Genomic DNA, 23,835 nt, shown 5'->3' with positions numbered 1-23,835 from the left:
TTCGCATCTCCGCAATACGCCGCATTGTACCTATCTATTAATAATTTCAGGCCGTTAGTTCGTCCGCGCGAAAAATGATATAAAATCCGACGCGAAATGCGAAATACGCGACCGTGTAATACGACGATTATATTATAATGCATGCGAGTTATATAATATTAAAGTGCGTGTAGAGTTGTTATGATGGTGGCGGGACTGGGAAAAATGACGAAAAATAAAATTGGGTGAAAGGGATTGATGGGAAAAAAAAAATAAATAAAAAAAAAAAAAAACGGTAAGAAAAATAAACTGGTAAAAAGAAACGAATCAGCGGGTTGGATTCCGGGACGAGAACTTAAGCGTAGTTGTACTATAGTGAATAGTGTAGGCGTTGGTGACGGTGGCGGTGCGGTGGTGGCGAATCGCGTTGCGCGCGCACCACATTATCCTCCCCTCGGAGTAAAGGGACCACCGAATAACCACTGCCGCCGCCGCCGACTATGACGCCGCCACCGCTCCCGGACCACCGGCGCCGCCGTAGTGTTCCCAGATCGTGTCCATTGTGATGTTGTGAACCGAACAGGGTTTTTAGCGGCTCGCATCGTAAAGAGCATAACATAAAAAATATATATATATATATATGTATATTTGGTGTCGGGAAAAACGAGAACGGTAAAAAACGATAATACGATATTTTATGCGTACGTGTTAGATACGACTGCCCCGTCACGGTTGTGTCGGTGAAATAACATTTATTGCAAACCGGGAAGATTTGAGAGGCAAAGCGGAAAAAAAATTCGCAGTCTGTCGTCTCCGTCCGTCACGTGTAGTGTGTCGTGTGCGCGCGTGCAAATAAGTTTTTGTCAGCGGGTCGTGTAGATCACCGGCACTGGAGACGGACGTTCGAGCATATAAACTTCCGCGGTAAGTTTAACCAGTATTCCTCGGGTGACATAATAGCAAAAATCGTTACCGTGTTTCATCTAACCCGAAAATGACACTCGTACGGCGTGACATACTCACAACTCATATTCGAATAGCGATTTAAAATATGACATAATACGATAGGTGTATTAATAGTAAATACTATTCAGTGCTAAAAAAAAAAAATTAAATTGAAATAACCTCGACAAACAATTATTAAAAGCTGCGTTCCAATTGTAAAAATGATTAGGCCAAGCCTTATCATAGTCTTGTAGGTGGTTTTACTCCTCATATCCTCTTGACATAAAATAGATGATTTTGATAAAAAAAAATGCCAATAACGATAAATTTAAATAAACAAGATATTATTCTGATAATTTATCACAGTCAACTTTGACCTAGTTACGCGATGAAGAATATCATAATATAATTAAATGTATATTATTTCCAATTGTTTAAAACTAAAACAATACAAAAATGAAAACATAGTTTACGATAACATTAAATCTATATGTGAATTAATAAATTAAAAATAATCTTAGCGTGGTTATTATTATCATAATCAATTATTATATAATATTAATGATCAATAATAGGTATTTTTAAATATCATTATTAATACGTCACAGTGAGGAACAAAAATATACATATTTATAAAAAAATATTTTGTCGAATTTCACGACATATCGTATAGCTGTTTCAATAAAAATTAAAAATTAGATTAACTCTGGAAAAATAATATTGTTTGTGCTCCGTCCAATTCCTCTTCACTGTTTAACAACAATATATTTATACATCATAATTATATAGTGACGTGATTGTAGAAAGAAACCATCAAATTCGTAGACAGTTCTGTATAACGCCAAAGCCTTCAATCGACCACAACCGTCTAGTCATTCGAAAGGCGCATCGATAACACCGATGACGTGATGCGACGCGCAGGCCAAGATGACTCCGTCGCGGAGACACACACGTGCGAAAAAAAAAGATTTTAACGATGATAACAGTATGATTATTTTATCATGAGAAAATTCATGATTTACCTCCACACGTTTGCTTTGACTAATCTGGTGCAATACCGACTACGGACTGTGTTGAACAAATATATTATAGTTTATAACGCGCATAGGACCTGTTACCCTGTCACCAATAAGCGGACAGGAAAACGTTGCAAAAGTTTTTTTTTACGTATATAGATACGCCTATTTTAAATTATGTACACCGTATCAAAACTCTGAATATTATCCGCAGTAGTTGTTCTCTCTTATCGCAGGCGCTGATATTAGTAAGCCTTTACCATAAGGCTTCACGGATTTTACTTATTTTCTTATGGTTCTTGTCGGTGTCGTTGTCCGGTGTAATGTGACAACAATATCAGTACCTCGCACTACGTTTACCGCTTACTTTATCATCAACAGGTAGTGCACCGGATATAATTATTATCGTTATAATATTGAAACTATTCATTATATTGTACTGTTAAAAATTTAAAATATACTATATACATATTAAATTCAGGATTATAAAGTATAAAATATTGATTCTTTTGAAAATGGCTTCTAATCAGTGCTTTTGGGTGTCTGGTAGTAATATAATCATTAATCGATATATTAGCGAATAAGGTTGTTATATCATGAACATATTAAAATTGGATGCTTATAAGTTGCTTTTTAATTACCAAATTGGTTCCTTTGTAGTAAATAGGTATTATACAAATTGGTTTTGATGAACTTATAATTGTCTATTGATTCGACAACAGTTTTACCGGTTAGTTCATTTGTACTATTGCTAAACAGGCATACAGCCTTTTACCCAATATAAAGTAATTAGATATTGATGAAATAAATAATAATTAATGTAATATAATATATTTAAAAATATAGTTCATAAAAAAATCAACTCGAAATTTATTGGTAGTCATTGAGTTTTTTTAATTTTTTTTTATTTACCAATTAACATTTTTTTCGTCTATTTTTCATGACTTAAAGTGTGCTTCTTTTTCTAGATATGTTTTACATTGATCCCTTTTGCAATTCATAAAAAAAATATTTGGTCAGGTGGAATAAAATGCTGAATCAAGTTTTCCGTCAAACGATTCCCAAAAAATATAGTTCGTTCCGAAGTAAATGAAAATTCTGCAAACAATCGTATATTTTTGTTAAAAAAATCGCAGATCTTAATAATATTATTTTTTTGTACGTTTCCAATTATTGATTGTCACGTTACACAGTAATATGACCATTTACTGAACACGTCACACATAGGCTACTAATATATTATTTGATGCCATGTTTTCTCCTCTACGCCATTATCGAAAAATATTCGATATTAGTCAGGCGCTACGTAGACTATTTTCATAGAAAATAAATGTGGTCATGAAAGCCCACGATCATATTATGGTGTATACTGTATAGATAATAGTAAAAGTGCGACCACCAACATCCACAAAAATAATTTTATGTTCTAAAACTGGGTAGAGGATGGTGGTCCATATATAAATTAATAAAGTATAAATTGTCATTTGTAGATCAATTAGTTGAATTTTCATCAAATTAATTTAAAATAAAAAAGACAGGTTTGATAAGTTGAATTTTTAATTAGTTAAATATAAAGAATTTAAAAAAGTTAAACTTCTTAGTTCTAATATTTAAAAAAAATGTTTTAATGCATGTTAAAATATTTTATAATTTCCCTAGTTATTATTTTCTATATCATATTATGTGTTTATTGTTTAGTGAATATTTTAAATAATCCGAAACTTTATACCTACATTGATCTATATTGTAGTTATATTAAGTATATTTATATACTAATCATTAACCAAATACACTAATTTTATATTTAATAAATTGATTCTTGTTGATAATATTTTTTTTTTAAAAGATTAATTAATTGTTATTTCTTATGAACAAAAATTAATACTAAAATTATGTTTTTAATTAATATACAACACATCCCCAAGTTAAAGTTAATTTCTTTGATTTCATAAATTTACATACATGTTATTACATAGCTCAATACAAAAAAATACATGAAAGTATAGAAAAAAAATCATTGTTATACAATTTAGAATTTAATTAAATAGATTAATTAAACACTGCTTAGACAAATAATATTCTTTAAAATTTGTTATAACTAATAGTAATTTAAAAATTTATTTAAAATTTTTAAAACATATACCTATACTGAATAATTATTTTATCAAGCAAAATGTATTATTTTGAAATCTATTAACTTTTTTGAAAATATTTTTTTACGTGATTTCCATTTAAAATAAAACAATATTTTTTAAGTTCTTTTACTTTTTTGAATATTATGAAGTAAAGCAATTTTCGGAGTATTTCAGTACATAAAAATCGAAATTTGGACTAGTAGTTTTTAAGTTATAACTATTTACAGTTTAGGTGAGCAGAGTGCAGTGGTTAGAGACACACCGCAAAATGTTGGTCTACTACTCCCCTCACCAAACCTTTAAATACTTACAACTCCTAAACACGTCCTAGTTTCGATTCGTGCACTGAAATACTCCAATAAACATCAAGTATCAGAATATAAATTTAATAAATGTATTATTATTCAAAAAAGTAAAAAGCTTAAAAAATTATAACAATGAAAATATTAAAAAATATTGTTATATTATGACTGTTTATTATGTAAACAAAATATTTTCAAAAATATTAATTGAAATAATAAATGTTGTTTGATTCAATAATCACTCTGTATATATGCAAACACACATTTCATTTTTAACATTTATTTTATTTTGAATTCAAAAATTAAACTAAATAGGAAGTGTATACAAAAAATATCTAAAATTTTCTTTTTAAAGATGTTTTATTATCTTTTGAAGAAATGTTTTAATAATTTTTTATGTCTTTGTTATTAAGTATAATAAATACTAATAGTATATTAATAATTAGTAGTGTCTTATCGGTTGATTGAAATTGGAGGATAAATGTTTGATTTTTTTTTTTTTTGCTGTTCCTCAGTTTTATTCTATAATATTCGTGTTGTATCCACCCAGGAAAATAATTTAAGTGTATATTAAAATAATTCTGGTATCCATTGGTATATTATATGTAGAATCAGTGGAGTACACAATATAAAGGTATATGTGTAGGTATAATCCTCTTAGTTTTTTCCAACTATATAAATATAATATAATGTGTGTGTGTAGTGTGTGTGAGTGTGTGTTTGTGTAATATTATTAAAATATTAAAATAAAATAATTTTATCCCCAATCATGCTAACCCCCATTTTTTTTCTTTAATAATGACTTTATTTATATTCTGGTGTTTAGATTTTTTAAATATACTCAGATAATATTGTTAACATATTTCTAAGTATACTAGATTTTCATCTTTTTTAATGTAGGTACCTATTATGGTAATAAAAACACCTTTTTCAAATGGGAACAAACCTTTTTACCTATAAAATATTAAACAGATGGTTTTCCTAAACAATTTTATGTATCTAAATCATAATTTTAACGATTTTATAGCTCCTGTTTGTTATTAAAATGTATATATTATATAATAAGGATAATACATCATATAATCTTAAAAAATAGTTTTGTGAGATACAAAATATATTATGTAATATTAGATCTTATATATTGTTTATAATATTCAAATAATTTTTACAAAATGAAATCTTGATAATTGTTCTTAAAATAAGAATTTGAATAACTTCATCATTAAATGAAAAATCGAGGCCAGCATGCTTGGTAAATCATACTGTATACATATTCTTTTTTAGTATTAACTTTGCTTATTTCATTAGAAATGTCTGACATGCTACTGTAAAGCATAAAAGATGTGCTACTGTGTAAATACTTATAGGAGTGATAACGAATTTCTATTTAGTTTTAACGTTATGACTTAGTTAAACTTTTTACCTAGACGGGTACTTTAGTAGGAATCTTAAATCTATATGCAAATATATAAATACGTACTTCAAATGCGCAATATTTATTTGAGAAAATGAATGTTCATTTAAATGCAATAAATAATACTCCAATACTATTACGGTTTCTTTATATATAAACGTTTTGTCGTAAATAAATTATAGAGAAAGTGTGATCCTGAATCATTAAAAAAAAGTAGTTCTAATTATTGGTTTTTACTATTAGTTTATTATAGAAAAATTAAAAACAAAATACCCACCATAGGTACTTGTAATAATTGTATTTTGAATACTGTTGTTTAACAATAAAATACATGGACATAACTGTATGACTAACGCCCATCGATAACATATTGAATGAAAGGTATTTTAGTAATAATTGTAATTAATGTATACACAAACTGAAAATGTTTTGATTATAATTTACTACAGTTATTATGATTTGATATTTTTTATTTTTTAACAAAAATTCAAATTCAAATTCAAAAATTCCCTTGGGTAAATATTTTATAAATGAAAACGATTACACATATTTACGATACGTTGAAATGACCGTATAATGAAAATGAATTGCTAAAATAATATTATATACATAATGAAATAATGAGCAATATCAATTTTGTAAATAATACCAACTATCGTATAACACGTCACGAACGGTCCATGGTAATTTGCATTAATTAATCGACACTACACATAATACTAGAATATACCCGCATGTCAAATAATATTTCATCGTTTACGAAAAGATAAATAAAATGTATAATAACGTTTTATATTGTATCGATAGGTGTTATTGTTTTTTTATATTTAACATTAACCAAAACGCGTAGTACACTATCGCATTCTATAAATACATAATAAGTAATAATCTGTTTGTCATCCGTGTGTTGTAACTATTCGCCATAAAAAATAATATTCGATCACTCAACATGGGGCGTAAACTCAGTGTTACTCAACGATTTCGTATTTAGTCAACAGAAGTCCGCTCCGTGAAACTTAATGAGCACTGCTCTGACTAATAGCCACAGTGTTCACGGTGTTATAGCAGTATTTTGAATAAATTACCATTGTCGTCCAAACCATCCACCGCCGTTAAATTATTATGGAACAGAACAGTACTTAGAGATTAGGAGGGGAGGGTAAAAATTATACGTAGGGGAATTATTATTTACGATATAAATGGACATAAGTACCTAAACACGACATGCATACGTTCTAAACCATATTATCAAGATGGCAATATAATTATTACTGCCATCGTAACACCGCGTCAGGTTACTAGACTATATTTTCGGCATATGGCGGCGTTAGTGCTGATGTGTTTTTTTACGTCGGCAATACCCAATGTTCGGGTTTATTTATTATAGTATGCATATACAACGGTAGTACATCTTCCTTTAGTACATTTAAAAATGAGTCACGTACTAAGATTGAAATTTATATTTGAAGACATGATAATATAATTAAATAAATATTTTCGTGTTTATACTTGGACACAATAATGTAAAATATTATCTTTTTCCATAAACAATTATTCTATTATTCTATTCAAAATTTAAATTATAAATGTAATACAATTAATGCTTTGTAAAGTATAATAATATATCAGTATTTTTCGTTATATCATAATAATTGATCGACCGCAGTAATATTACAATATTACTCTATACAAACATGCTGGCGCATCATTATAGTAAATAACGTGTTTGTGAAAACAGTGTTGTAGAATACTATCGTCGCGTACTATAACAGTAATATCTGTCATCAGATCGGATCAATTCAACAGTTTTGGATATTTCGATTATGTTGAGAGGATTATTCTCAGAGTATATGGTGTATTATACACACACACACACATATATATATATAGTAATATTGAACAAATCATCGCTGATGTAACATTTTTATTTTAGTTATAAATCGAAAACGACCATTGAGGTAAAAATATTACCATAATACATAATTGCTTGTGTACATACTACACTCGTACATAATGGGTGAAATGTATCTTTTATTTTTTTTCCTTTATGACCAAGCAATCAAATATGCGTATAGACAAATGCTTTGCATTTTCATCCAGACGCAAACGATCGACCCGTTAAACGGTTCGATGGTCAAATGGGTTAGAAACAAAAACGTCCACTATGTGCATTACCGTTCACTCGTATTGTATATTATTATATATAAAATAAATACCATACATAATATTGATAATCATTACATAATCCGACGATTTTTGGTCTTTCTTCCGTCGATCTCTGACGATGACGGTTAGTTAAAAATTATTAAATATCGGTTAAATATCATCAATTTTACACGCGTAATAATAATATTATATCGTGTACATCTGACAACATTTTCGTCGTTGGCTATATATTATAATATAATTTATTATGTTTTTTTATATTATTAATACACTCGCATGCTTCTAAAATGCCTATATGAAACGCCGTCCTATAAATCTAACTATTTCGTCCAATTATTCGTCATATTGAAAACAATATATTTTCACATGTTCCGTCAATGACGATAGAAACACTACGGTATTTAATATTATTTACATATATTACAATTATTACAGACAATACATTATTAGCAGATTATTTATAAAAAAAAATATATTATTCACTACATTATTCCATACTATTTTAATATAGGTACCCAATATTATAATACCATAGTACAATAAATAATGTATTCAGAATTTATATAAAACGTATTATTTCACATTTATAAAATATTAATTACAGTTATAATTATAACTTAATATTTTATACATTAGAACATAATTCTATTAATTTCAAAATCAAAACTAACTCATAAATAGACATTTTATTTAAATTGTATCACCTTGTTGTAATTTTATAATAATATTATATGTAGTTATAACCAAATACTTTTAAATAAATTATTATGTTTCAAAACAAAAATTTTAAAAATAGTCGAAAGCTATCATTGTACAAAAAAAGTTTTGTAATTTCAAGTTTCACAGCTGGTAGGATAATCAATAGTCAATGGTTAAATGGTTGGTGCAAACGTTTATTTAGGATGTGTTCCGTTCCAGAATTTGATCAGGTATCGTGTGCATAAAATAAAATTCACCACGAGAATATCTAACTCAAACCCATTAAGTACTCATAATACGTTTTGTGATTTTATTTCCAATTTATTTATTTCAAAATTAACAGTAAAAATCGATATTTTTATTTTATCCAAAGCCAAATTATAAACTATTTACAGCTACAAGGTAATTCTTTATTTACACATTTGATTTGTGATTAGTCATACAGAAATAATAGTGTAACGTTGCAAAATGTAATACGTGCTTAAAAATTAATAGGCAGATATAGGACATTATTTTAGTTTAATTAAACTAGATTTAATATAATATTTAATTTGACTAAAAATACAAGAAAACTAATTTAAAACAATCTTTAATTTTGATCGGAAAAATGTTTATTTTTATATACAAAGTTTATACTATAATATAGGCTATGTTTAATTTATATACAGTGTTAAAAATATGTTGGTTTAAATAAAAAAATTAAAAAAAACATAATGATTACGTATATAGATAAAAAAACTATTTACTAATATGTCCTTGATTTAATTTGGTTAAAAAAGATAATGTCCTAATTTTTTATATGATTAACCATAAACATTATACGCAATAAATTATATTTTTTAGTTTTAGAAAATTTAAAAGTCTATAAAAACTATAAATGAAAAAAATAATGATTAAAATGATTAAATATTATACAAATATATTATAGTCTATTCTGATCTAATATTCTTTATCTAAAACTTTAGTATTTATAATGATAAATTTTACGACTTAAGGTGATTGGTTAATTATAGTGGCAGTGATGATAATAAACCAGTTTAAATGTTTAAGATTTTAACACACCACAAAATATAATAATTTATCTTAAAGTTACTGAAATTATTATAAAATATACTCAAATTAGATTCTTGATCTACAATAGTAAAATAAAAAATGAAAATGAAAAACGAGATTTAAGAATAAAAAGCTGCTTTTTAAATTTGTATTTCTAATCTTCTGTCTACAAGTCGAGATTGGATAACAAACAATTAAAAAGTTAAAGTTAAGTTACATTTATGTAAGTTACGTATCAAGTTCCTCTTTTCTAAGTAGGTAATTTCAAACTTGACGAGTTCAGTTTTTTCCGCGGTATGTTGTTACTAATTAGCTAATTAATTTTTTAGTCACGTAAATGTAATTGTTTTCCTAATATAAATCCCATAGATTTAAAATATATTTTGTTTTTTATGAATTATTATTTTTATCACAACAAAACTAATAATCAGAAATAGCTATTTCGCATTATGCTATATGTATATTATATTTTAAATACTAAATTGTATAAGTATTACGTACATCTAAATAACAGATATTAACACTACTGTATAAATTGTATAAACAATTACAATTTTGCCAAAACATGCTAATAAATTAAAAATCTCTTCACATAATTAAGTAATTATTTAACGTTTAAAAGTTAGATATCATGATAGACTCATGACTTTTGAATGTTCTAAATTTTATAAAGCTTCTACTTTTAAACAAGTAAAATTATCAAGTCACTATATACGTGTGTAATTAAAATCATTTTATTAGAAAAAATTTAAAAGTTCTATTACTAAAATAACTTTTTTGACCGATCGAAACTTCCAAAGTTTATTTTGAATATAATACCGAACTTTACGTAATACTTGATAACCCCGGTTTTAATCGTCAGAAATAGCGCAACAAAATTAACACTTGATAAAAATAAACAGAAATGGAACCGTCTGAAATAACACTCAATCATTTTAAATATTCTATTAAATAAAATAAAATAATATTATTAATTAACTAAGATATTAAGTTATTTTTTAATCTATTATTTTCAGTTGAATTCAACTTACATTTTACTGCAGATATATTCACTTAACAAATATTTAAACAAGTTAGTTTTTCTTCCTTGAATTAATAATAAGTCAATCTCTACATATCGTACATATTATAAATTATGATTATATTTCTTATTCGAAAACTTTCTCTGTTCATCAGGATTTTGATTATTTCACTTTAAAATGTTTCCAAATTAATAATTATTTATGACTATATACTAGTTTATATTCAGTATTAAGATTATTTCACTCAATTTTGCTTTAGAGTTATTTTGAGTAATATATATATATATACAATTTAAAAGTACACATTTAAATTTATAAAAACTAAACATATAATTACAAATCAAATCATCATTAAACATATTATCATAACAATCTTTATAATTTTTTTGTAGTTATATCATTTAAAATAATAATAGACCGTGTTCAATACATATTTGTTAACATTTAACAAATTAATATAAATAAAAAAAATTGGGATGTGAAATTATTTTTAAAATCTAAAGTACCGTTAATTATTTATATATGTGTATTTTTATTTTTATTTTTATCTTACAAGTTACAATAATATCTCAGAGAAAATGTTGGATATTTTTTGGAAAATGTACGGTACAAGTTTCCATACACCACAAATTGAATCTGACAACCTCTCTCTCGTATAAAATACAAAAAGAAAAGCGGTTGTGCATTCGAATTTAGTAAGTTATTGCTTGACTCTCGTGAGTTAGAAGCCAGATATCTGACATAATGGTTCTTTGCGATCTAATAAATGGTTTTATTGATCGTGTGAAATTGTTTTGTACGGTGTAGGGTTTCTGATTAACATTTCCACAATATACACCATTAAATAATGTATTATTTGTCGTCATAAAAATAAAATACATTAAAATATAAGCAGCAAACATTGTTCCTGTATGTTTTTAATATTAATTTTATACATCCGTCGTATTTTATAAATTCATAACGCAATAAAATATAATTTAAAAATAAGCTAATTACTACCGTTACTTAAAAGATTATAAATAATTAAAGATTGAATGTCTACACTGTGGTTTTGCATTCCATCACTTTACACGGTATATAAAAATTAAGAAAAACAAACATTCAAGATAACCCGAAGTTTTTACGAAAATTGACCTTCGAGATTTCATGTTTTAGAGTATAAAATATTTCTAACGTGAAAACGCCTATTATAATTACGATTATATTCTTTAAAACTTTTTTTTTAATTTTCTACTCTTTTAGTCATGCTTAATCTATATATTATTATACTTTCACATAATGTACATTGAAATATATTATATAGTCTCAAAACGTTTCTGACGGTGGCCGGATCATCAATCAAACAAAACTTATGCATTAATTCACAACCACATACACAAATATAATATACACCTGCCTAATCTATACGTGAAATACTGCAGGTCGCGCGTACTACGTTACACGTTAAACGAACGCTTCACCCGAGAACGCCGTTAAAACTGTATGTAGAGCGTTGAAAACAAAACATTGAAAATAAAAAATAAAACAGCCATCTATTTTTCTTCTATATAATACGTGACATACTAATATATTGTATTCGTAAAATATTACATACTTTATATTATATGCCTAATAATATAATATAATGTATACATTTTTTATGGGCCTATGGCCGTGGACACTAACCGTCGCGTTCGAGCCAGACTCGAGTATTCACTCGGTGTCACGGCCAGTGAGTGTATAACGTCCATGTAACCCTTTTTATCGTCGTTTGGGAAATTAGGCCGGCGGGATTGTGCGTGTGGTGACGAAGGGAGGAGATTGATGCCGTATGAAAAAAAAATAAGGACGATTTATGCGCATACAAATAATATTATGATAAACCTACGCGGCGGCGATGGCGGTAACCAGAGGGTGGAAAATCCAACAGTAGAAAGCAATTCGTATATTAAAAAAAAATAAATATAACACACCGCCTAATTAAAATTAACACATCCCATATAATTCAAAATAATAATTGACGTTAGTTAAAAGGTTTCGTGATGTTTTAAGTTGAAACCTATTATCGAAATATGGGGGACGGAAATAAAATTGAACTAAAAATCAAAAATGTATATTATAAGGCATAATAATAAGGCTTATAATTTATAAGGCAGACCAATTAACCACAGTATTCGATTGCCGAGTGCGATAATAACCTGTAACATTTTTTAAAGTCATTTTTTTTTTAAATTACTTACGTGCCAAATTATTATTGTACCGTTTTATAAATATAATTTAAGTCGATTGAATCAATGATACCATTCAATACAATAATATTATAATACATTTTTTTATTTGATAAATATTATTCAAATATATAATATTTTATCAAAAACAATGCATTTCAAAGTATGAAAATATATGAAACTGAAAATTTATTTTAAACTAAAATAAATGCGTAATAATTGATTTTCAGTTTTTTTTTGTATTATGTGGGTATAAAATATGTATATAATAATTCAATTCATTTTAATTAATTAGAGTTATATTAATTATAAAGAATGAATACCAAAAATATCCAATTCACTAAAACGTATAAAATAATTCCATCACGCAACAGTCCGCAACATCATCATATTGTTATTATTGAATTAAACATTATATATTTCTACATCGTTGTCTGACAAATGGGTATTGTGTGGATACGTCACCAGAATAGGATTGTGTACAATGACCGAGTGGTTTGAAAAATATTTTAGCAAAATTCAATTTTCAATGTTTGTATTTGTTAACTAGGAAATTTTTCAAAAAGATTCAGCGATTTTTCTATACTTGACTCTAAACATACATTACAAAATAAGAGATGAATTTCTGTCAAACAACAATAATTGTATTTGATTTATTTTCACGTTTGATTTGAAAGAACTAGAAATTCAATTTTACTAATAAACTTGAACATTAATGATTGGCTAAAAAGTTATATGGTTGAAAAATTGCAAAATAATGTCTATAAATAAAACTATTTGTACACTGAATTAATTTTTAAGGAGTGGACTTAAATTATATTTAATATTTGTTCGTATCATTTCTCATATACCTATATGTAACAACACACATATTATTCATGGACCCGTGAATTATATTACACCCTTTAAGAACTCTTATAAAAAGTTAAATATTAAAAATCGAATCTAATGCTGATTGATAACATATTCAATATCTAATAAAAGATAAAAGATCCTTCAACTTGCATTTCACATATTTTATCAATTATCAACGGTCATTTCTGATGCATAAACTTTGATTTTTCAAAGAGAACAAGAACCTCTGTGAAACAAAAATGTATCCAAAATAGACTAGGTATGTTATAAATTTAAATTTAAAAGTTAAAAAAAAGACAAAAGGCAGAATAACAATATAATAACAATAATAAAAAAAATAATAAAAATGGTTTTCTCATTTAAATTTTCATAGAGAACATATTCAAATATTCTTTTTTTTACCTTTTACTCATTGTTTCGCTAAATAAAAAAATATTCAAAATCGAATTTTAAACTAACGTTAATTATTATATTTGAATACAATACCTATTTGTCTTATTTGTAAATTAAGTTAGATGAGATATTTACATAAACGTATATTTACGTATATACATAATGTAACGTTGGCTATATTCTTACGCGCTACCTGACACGGCAAACGAACACGATTTCTATATCTAAACATACCACAAAACGATCGGTCGATTTCCAGTTTATCATAATAGTATAATAGGTATGAAATCTATCGTTCGATGCACTAATACCGATCTCGAACGTGATGGTCCTATCTGGACTAATGTATACACTATACACATATAAATTATAATTTGATTTCCATCGGTGCACAGAGTGATCACAGGCGAACATCCATCCATGCATAATGCAATCGTCGTTCGACCACCCGTACCGTCTCGATATTTATTGACGACATGAATTAACTCGGACTTAATAAAAAATAAAAAGATAGAAATTGACGACACTGTGTGTTCAGTTTTTAGCAAATAGGTGTTGGATGGCGATGGAAACGTGGTTAAGAAATTTACATCGTAAACATGACGAGCATGGGTTTTGTGCGAACAAAACTATACACGACTACACACAAACACGCACAAAACGCGTACGAATCGTATTTGTTTTTAGATGCGAATTTTCCGTCAAACTATTTACACAGGTTCAAAAAGAAAAACAAATTAAACCTCTTCTTACACCACGAGCGCCGTCGTTCCGAGAGTAGGCAATCCATTATGGATGTGATATATATATATATATATGTGTGTGTGTGTGTGTGTGTGTGTGTGTATTTGGTTAGCACACGTTTTTCAGTGAAAAAACTTTAAGGTAAGGTCAGAATATCAATGGCATACACATGAAATTACCTTTGCTGCAAGTGTGATTAAATACGTTGCTACGTGTATCTCTTTCTCGATCAGGTAAACTGCGCTGTATTATTATTATCAGCGCGGTGTTTTCATTTTATTTGTCTTTTACTTAGTACATTTTACATATTATTATTATTTTTCTTGTTTTTTTTTCGGTTTGTAACGTTGTGTATTTTCGTTTCGTTTAAATATTTTCTCTTACACCACAACGCGGTGTTGCTGCTCTAACGAGGACGTGATGACACAATATAAATAATGTTTTGTTATTTTTTTTGATGACTGATGAAACAAAAATCACTGCTAATATAACTTTTTTAAGCTACATTATATTAATTATTTGTATTTCCATCATCTTCAACCACTAAAAAACTAAGACCTGAATCTTCTTTAAAAACACGTTAGTGTAATGACTTCCTTATATGAACTTAAGCAAAAAATCTAAAAAATTAACATAATATGAAAATGAAAACATTTTATTAAAAATGATCTTCGTACTGACTTTTTACATTTTATATTTTCAAAGTTTTGGTAGCGCTCTTAAAATCGTCTCATCCGATTTCACTTAAATATCTATTACATAGAGAAAAAAGGCAAAAAAGATAAAAAAAAAAATAATGTTTATTCTATTTAAATACAAATTAAATTAAATACATTTGTATACAAGAATTATCTTTCTATCGCTAAAAAAGGTATTTGCTTTCAAATTTAAACCCCATGTATAATAAAGTCGAGTCGTTGATACTAAATTTTCGTTTAATTTTGTTTTCTAAATGTAACTTTTATTTGTTGGATTTTACATAAAACAAATTGTATGACTTATAATTTTTAAGATATATTGTTCGTCAAAGTTTAAAATATATTTTTTAATCGTCGAGTGTGCCTACTGTAAGTTGTATTTTTTCCACACCTCGTTATGTAAATATTATTTCGCCTCATACCCATACATCATGCGTATCTATATGCCTATTATAGTAATACATAATATTTAAATACTTAACAATATACTCACGAACCATATCGAACCATACCTAGTACATTGCTATACTTGTATTTTATTATTTCTCCCTATGGCATAAGTCTACTGCTAACGTAAGTATCCAGTAGAGTCTATATTAATAATATTTTCATCGAGACTATTAAGTATTATTAGTATTAAATTAATAACGATAGAAAAAATAATGGTGACGTATCAATATTATATTAATTGGACCAATATACAGTGTTTTCAATTTCTAAGTAACAATAATTTGGTCGCCCAAAACGAACGCGCATGCACTGTCCGTTATGATGGTGTACGGCTCACCCCGCCAATCTTACTTATTGTGTACACACGGAAATAATCATATTATTAGGAGCATAGAGAAAAGCCGTGTCATTGCTGTGTAAATCATCTACTGGATTTTTAAGTCAATGAATAACGCAATTTCGCACTGAGTTCTCAAGTTTTGCACACTTGAGTTATAATAATGTATAACCTCCCTTAAACGTATTACCTACGTCATTTTATCCCAGTAAATGAGCAGACGTCACATTTCACCGTAAGTGATATTACTTTTAATGACCGTGAAGATAACTTTTAATCTTAAGATAATATAATCTTGCAAAATATCTTCTTTGGCTAATTTATAAAATAAAATTAATTGTATAAGTAGTACATATTTGTATGTTCACAGTACTTTATTCGGCAGGGAGATTTTTTTTTAAGTTAAAGTAGGAATATCCCAGTCAAAGCCATTTTTTCCGTGTAACATAAAATAACAATGATTTAAAAATATTATAACGCATGTTTACAGCACACCTTTTAGCAAGGTGATTTTTAATGTTTAAAAGGGAATATCCCGCTCAAAGCTATTTATTAAATAAAAAAAAATTATTAAAATCTGTAAATTTAATATATTTTTTTTTTATCACACCGTGTTCTTTTATAACTTGAAACAATTATTTTTAAAAAAAAAGTAATAATTTGAAAAAAGACTTGTATGCGGATGTTTTTTTAGAATAATTATGTTTTTTTTTTACATGGAAAAATAAATGGTGTTGAACGAGATATTCCTGCTTTATCTTTAAAAATTTCACTGCTGAAAAGTACTGTAAACATACAAATATTGAAATATATATGTATACCACATGAATGCGGAATAAACACAAAAAAAAAATCAATGCTGTCAAAAAATAAAAATGATTGTTATTGCATGACTCAGACATAATTTTGACGTCACATTTCTTTATAGTCAATATTAATACTTAATGATGTTTCTATTATAATAAAAATTGAGCAGTAATATTTTATAATATTTTCAAACATTTACTTTCACAATGTACTACATTGGTTTTATTAAATTTATTATACTCATAGATAATATTATATAGTATTAAATATTATCTATTTGAATAGTTAATATCAAATATTATTTTATGTATTTTTTTACTTTTAATAAAAATTAGTAGTAGTAGTAAGTAATTATTTGATTCATATTACTTTGAAAACTGGTGTACTATGATATGATTTGATAAAAGCTTTAAATTCTAACTACAATAATTTAATATAAAAATAAATTTATAGTTCAAAGTATTATAATTTGAGTAATTAGGTTATAGTCGAGAGATTATAACGATTTTTTTACATATTACGAATAAATAATTAGTACACTATTGTACTTTATCTACAATTCAAAATGTAATTAAAATCGTTTAATGCTATGTTTGATACAATTATAGCGATCATTTGTAGTATTTATTAAAAACTGTTCGACGGTAGAAAACAAAATATTATAGTATTAATCGCATTGTAAATCAAGTAAATGTAATATAACAAATCGCATTGTTTATTTTTATCGATTCGAACATGTTAATTATAACAATGATTTCTATTGTGAACGTTCTACGCATATGCTATGTATTATTCATATCCTCCGACCTCGGTGTATTGTTAATAGGTTCGTATTTATTGAAATCGGAAGTCCGTTTTATGGGATAGGAATTTTCAGGTAGGTTATTTTCCTATTATTCAGGAAACGGCTTGGCTACATGCCGGAGCTTAGGTTATATATATACGCATATTAAAATCAATTTGGTATCCATTTGTTCGCTGTGCAAAAGTGTTGAACAAACAAGCACGACAGTGTTCATCTGATACGAAATATTGAAAAGTTTTTGATACATTTTATCATGAAAATAAAAATATTAAGTGTTGTTAAACTGCCTATCCAGGACGCCGTGTAAACTCGATTTTATTTTATGTATGAAACACATAAAAAAAAACATAATATAAATACTACAGCCTAGGTACTGGAAACATATTATTCTAGTTTGTGGTACTAACGTCGATTTTAAGGATAGAAAAGTTTTCATTTGAAGTATACAATGTGTTTACATAAAACCATTGACACGGAAGTAAGCGTTTTATGAATAATACGAAATACAAATAATTATAATATAAAAAATAAAATAAACGTTGAAAGAAGATTACATATCTATTGTTTATTTGATGTAGAATAAAGCCTTACCCAAAGATAATACATGATTGTTTCGTCTTTCATAGGAAAGTTTTCATAGGAATATCCATTATGATATTTTATCATTGTACCCACAACCGGTGTACATACTAATATAATCATAATAGGTCTTAGGAATTAATCAATAATAATATATTATAAAACTAATCGTTTGTAATAAATGTCTTGCGCAGAAATGAAATAGTCAAAAATATCGCTATAATAGAGGTTTATATGGATCATATTTTTTTAAATTATAACTATGTAACTCATACTTGAGATTTTTTTTTAATATTTATAGACTCCATAACAATGAATAAATGTTAAAAACATGGAATCATTATCATAAAATAGTATCGTTGGTATTTGCATAAAGAGTGTGATTTTAAGAAAAATAATATCTAAATAAATAGTAATAAATATGTAGATTACAATTTCCTTCCCTCGTTGTTTATTAATCTTAATATAAATATGATCATAATCGCAATGATTTTAAGGTATTTTTTACTTTTTTTTTTATGATACTCATACACTTTATTTAGGATAAGAAATGATTTCGATGATCGTTTTGTGCTCAAGGGGATATGGCTTCACCACTTGGCAGGCGTAATGATGGTATAATCGGTGGTAGTGATAAATGGGCGTTCCCTGACCGACCGCCTCCGACCAAAATATGTCACTGTGCAGTATGGCTCTTATCCTGCAGAATAGAGTATAATTGATGGATTGGTTTTTTAATGTATATACGTAATAATTATTGTTAGTTTATATTTAATCATAAGCTATGGACAGTGTTTACAAATCTAATCACGTTTCTTATTTTAAATAAATACAAATGAAACATTGGGAATACCATTACACATAGAAAAACAATCTTGAAACAGAAAATCATAGGAAAACACATAGTGTTTCTAGAATTAATATTTATTTAAAACACAAGAAAACCAACGTTTGATAAATCAATAAATATGATTTAATCAATGTATGTAGATTTTATAAATAATGTATTATTAATATTATCTCTATGCGTTGTATATATTCTTGTAAATTATGTTTAAGCTCTTAAGTACCTAAGTATTAAATTATTTAAATATTATTTATTGCATAAAATATGACATAAAACGTTTGGAAAAATATGTCTTGTCATGTACATCAAATCCACAAATATTAAAACTGAAATATTTATGATTACTTTAGCTTCGTAGAATGGATTAAAAATTTTAAATATTCCGTTATTAATATATAAAATCATAATAGACAGCTAACAGAAAAATACTAATAATTATAACCCAGTACGAAATACAAGTATCGTACATAAATAATGAATACATCTACTGGGTAACATAAGCCAATTATTAAGTATGAGGATAAATATCGATTTATATTCAATATCAACGATAGTTTATTTCACCGTTAACCACCATGACAGTATAACTAAATAATATTATCGACTCTGCCACAGGTGTTCCTGACCAATGCAGCTGAGCCACATCAGTATATGTTAAACATAAAGTATAGGTACCTTACCTATACACTATAAAAATGTATCCCAATAATATTTCAATCTAAGTTTTATTCCGGTCTTAATAAAATATGGCGTAATGTTAATAGATTTATATTAACATCAAAAGTAAAATTAACTGTGTGTAGTATTGTATGCACTTAAATCATATTATACTCTATAAGTAACAGTACATTATTTTGTTATGCAATAAGAATTATTTTAATGTTATATAGAAATATTTGAGTTTCTGTTTGGAGTCTTAACCGATACTAATGTACATTATTGCTAATTGTTAGTATAAAGACAATAACCCGTATACGAAACACTTTCGTAATTGGACTTACAATAATCTCGTTACATACGCACATATATAAGTATAAAAGTAATAATTCATACGAAATTAAATAAAAATCGTACGTGATTTTTGAGCACCAGAGAGGAGTATAATACATATACGCGAAATTGGATTTTTTGGGCTAAAACGTTAGTTTTTTTTAACACTTATCGTCATTAATATTTTAATGGACAATAAAATACTGTACGCGGGGGTATTGCGCGTAGTTAATGTGAAAAATCAATTTGGTGTTTTATTTTTTTGTTTTTTTTCCGTTGTTCTTGTTGTTTTAACCGTCGCCGCCGCTGCTACTGACCTTTTCTCTAACGACTTTGATTTATCGGATTATCTTGTGTCTGGAGCGAAAAACGACACTCTTGTGCCGTCTAGGTATATGAGTTTTGAACCGATACGCGATACCAGATATCTACTCGTGATCGTATAATAGTACTCTCTGCGCTGTTTTCTAAGGTACATTATTTTCGACGTTTTCCTCTCAATCCTTGCCGTAAACGTGAACAAGTATATTTTATATCTATATTTAAAAAAAACCTGAGTTGGTTATGGAGAAGGATGTACCTACACGCGAAAATATATTACCCACTTGCGTGTGTAGGCGAGTGTGTCATTTCGTTTAAATATTTATTATAATATTATATTTTACTTCTTATTCGTTTGTATATTCACGTATACGATGTAATATCATATAATATATTATACATACTATTATTATTCATGTATGTGCATATGTGCGCAAGTGCGTATGTGTATTCATCAATCATTCTCATAACGATGATCGAAAATATAATATTACTTCGAAAACTGACAGTTTAACGAGGACAAATCCATAACTCGTGATCAATAAACGTACGTGAAATCTTTGCCAATAATTCGACGGAGTTTCGTTTTATATATAGTTGTAAGTGATAAATATAAATTTCAATACGATAATGAATAACATCATGTCTCGTTTGGTTGATAAAAGAGTATTAATAATTGTACATAGTTTTCAATCTTATTTTAAAAATTGAGTTTTATAGGTTTTACTAAGAAACAGTCGAAACACTTCATCTATGAGCATAAATCAACACATTATACATGTTCGAATACCTCAAGTGCATATATTTCATATTTTTAAAATATATTCACACGAAAACTCGATAAAAGTTCATTTGAGTAATATCTAAAAATGCTTAGATGGCTTAGTTTATTGGAATTATTGTAATAGCCCTGCAAAACTTTGAATGGATATTAATTATGTGAGTCGATAAATATTATTAAAGAGAAAAATAAAAAGTATACATCTATATTAAATATAAATTTAGTACATAATAAATATTGATGTATAGTTGAAAAAGTTTGAAATAGCATATTTTTTTATACACAGTTACTAAAACTAATCGATTTTTAGGCATAATATGGATAATAATAATACAGTTTAAAATATATATTACTTAGTACGTACATTAAAATATAATGATCATACTGCAATATGAATATAACCGTTGACGTTTATTAAAATCTTTCCAAATGTTAAAATCAAAATTTGCATTTTCATTTTTGTTTAAAACTATCAAACAAAAACGTCAAAAGAGTATAGCAACTTTTGCAATAATTCGTCTAATACTCTTATATGTGTAGTCAGTCTAACCTGGCGAATGAGTCATGCAATGACAATGACATGTGTGATCTCTTTTCATATATACTTACGTTCCATTGTTTCTTTAAATAGTATTATACACTGTTTGTATTATTATGTTAATTATTTTACTAACTAAGAAATGGCTTGATTTTTGAACTACTGATCAGCGTAATAGTTAATAATAATAATATATAAACATCTGTATAAATACAAGAAATTAATTTATACATAACATAAAGTTTTGTTTTTTAAAATGATGATTTACTATTCTATATTTTTTTCTATTTATATAAAATATTATTATAATACACAATAACTAAATATTGTGATAATTATTAAGTATAAAATGAAAATCAGATAATATGTATTAAAATTATTTTAAATTTGTATTTCAAGCTTTTTTGCAATTGTCATTTCATTACATTTAATTTGATATTATATCCTAATAAAACATTTTAGAAGCTTATAGGTGTTATTACATGACAATTAATATTTGACAATAATTAAATATTAATAAATCGTCAAATTAAACCTTAAATTTAATTTAAAACGCCATTTATTTAGCGTATTAATTATGTTATATAATTACCCAAAAATTATATCATTTTTTCTTTAACCTTAAAGTATCTATACAACTACAATGAATGTTGTGTATTATTTTATTAATCAACTGTAGAAATTGCTATAAAATAACATAATAAATATTAACTATTAACTCTACTCAAAATGTATAACTATATACTAATTAAATAGTTTTTATGGTTAGTTAAAACTATAATTTGACTAACTAAAATAATTTTATAATATTCAATTCGAATATTTAAAATGCCTATAAATAGTTTGACATTTTTATAAATATTTTAAAAGTATTATAATGTATACAAAATTCAAAATTAATTAATAGTGCAATATTTCAGTGATTAGTAGTGTTTTAGTTACAACAAAATAAAAAAAACCATTTTAGAAGAAATCATTATTTTCTATAAATGAATATCCAATGTCGTTAAAATATTAAAATTCAATACATCCATTGTAATGGGTATCCAGCTATATGAAAATGTACACTTGACACCTACTATAGAGAAAAGCGACTTCCCTAGTTTGTTTTTATTTTTTTTCCCCCAATGATTTTAACAAGTATTGTTATTTTTATTATTTTTGACCTCCATAGTACCAATTAAATACAATATGATACAAGAAAACACCCTTAAAGTTGAAGAATTTAGACATTTTACTTTTCCAATAGACTAAAACTGATGCATATAAACATTAAATACACAAACAAACACACACACACACACACACACACACACACACACATCATTATAAAATTAATATATTCATTACTCTATTCACAACACAAAATATATATTTTATTAATTAATATACAATGTGCATTAATTATAAACATTAAAAAGTTATGATAAATAAAAATATTGAGAAAATAAAGGAAACTATGAATAAACCAAATTTAAATGAAAATTAATTTACTGTTAATCATATTTATGTATTCATTACAGGTAGTTATTGATCTTTGTAAATATTAGAGTTTTTCATATGCACCAAGTATAATATAATTATATTATTATTGCAAAGTTTGGATTATTTTATTAATTTTTATTAAAAATCACTTAAAGTGACATGCTAATTAAATAAACATAAATCGAATTTCGTATCTGATATTTTAATGAACACTTGTCTGTCCTATATACCCTTCTCATATCATAACACGTTGATAATTTTCCATTT

General features: G+C 26.5%; 1 protein-coding gene across 2 annotated transcripts in view; it reads left to right on the top strand.

The window, feature by feature from the left end:
- Positions 1-506: 506 nt before the first annotated feature.
- LOC132928512 (cyclic nucleotide-gated cation channel alpha-3) overlaps positions 507-23,835 on the top strand; it is a 100,741-nt gene continuing 77,412 nt past the window's right edge. For both annotated transcript variants that reach the window (XM_060993247.1, XM_060993237.1), the window contains exon 1: positions 507-903. The gene's annotated coding sequence lies outside the window, so the exon portion shown is untranslated. The remainder of the gene's footprint in view (positions 904-23,835) is intronic.

Source organism: Rhopalosiphum padi, chromosome 1 (genome assembly GCF_020882245.1).
Source record: "Rhopalosiphum padi isolate XX-2018 chromosome 1, ASM2088224v1, whole genome shotgun sequence".
NCBI lineage: Eukaryota > Metazoa > Arthropoda > Insecta > Hemiptera > Aphididae > Rhopalosiphum > Rhopalosiphum padi.
The sequence above is the reverse complement of the archived record's forward strand: the minus strand, read 5'-3'. Positions and strand labels throughout refer to the sequence as shown.